We start from the raw sequence: 762 nt of genomic DNA on the forward strand, positions 1-762 counted from the left end.
GCATCTTCCACTCTTCATCTCCTGCTCGTACCTTTATTTTTGTGAATAAAAAAAAAATGCATACAACTCTAAGAGATGCACTTGCCTCATTTATTCACTGCTGTTTTTTTTTTTGTTTTTATTTCAACTGTCTATATGTTGACTGTGGCACTATCTATTTGTAAAAATGCAAATCAACTTATATTATTTATTTAAAAATGTTATTCCATTCTAGAAATTAAAAAAATTCTTCAATTTTTCTCTCTTTTTGGAGATAAATAAAAAAGAACTGGGTCTGGTTTTATTAGACTGGCTACTCCTCACCGCCTATTCACAGACGCGATCCCACTACTGCACAACGCGGAAGCTTTTGCCTGCTGCGTTTCCGCCCTGGGCCGATTCGCTTCTCCTTAGTCAACCTGGTGACTCTAGGCTCCCCCGAAGTCACCATATCGACGCCGTGCTTAGTGCGGACATCCGATCAACATAGGAACACTGAGGAACAGGACTCCAGCCTGCAAATCATCCACCAGTCCAAGCCTCCAAAGCAGCTGGATTACAGGAGACCGCCACGACTCCCGGCGATGAAACCTTTCATAAGTGGGGATTTTGGCTTTGGATTCCATCTTGCATAAGTACAAACATCGAACTGGGGACTGCATATAATCAAAAAATGGTCAGAAAATGTATTTGAAACATTGCAATACGTTTGAACAGACCTGTAAATTCCGATCAGCCTTAATCTGAGATTATACTGAAAAATGATTTAACATTTGCGGATAC

The 762-nt window shown here is 40.3% G+C and overlaps 1 non-coding gene across 1 annotated transcript; it reads right to left on the reverse strand.

Annotated features, from left to right (window-relative positions):
* Positions 1–262: 262 nt before the first annotated feature.
* Positions 263–562, reverse strand: LOC150088037 (signal recognition particle RNA). Its single transcript, XR_016546822.1, has one exon.
* Positions 563–762: the final 200 nt, after the last annotated feature.

Source organism: Mastigoproctus giganteus, chromosome 3, assembly GCF_048544385.1.
Source record: "Mastigoproctus giganteus isolate SK-2022 chromosome 3, ASM4854438v1, whole genome shotgun sequence".
Taxonomy (NCBI): domain Eukaryota; kingdom Metazoa; phylum Arthropoda; class Arachnida; order Uropygi; family Thelyphonidae; genus Mastigoproctus; species Mastigoproctus giganteus.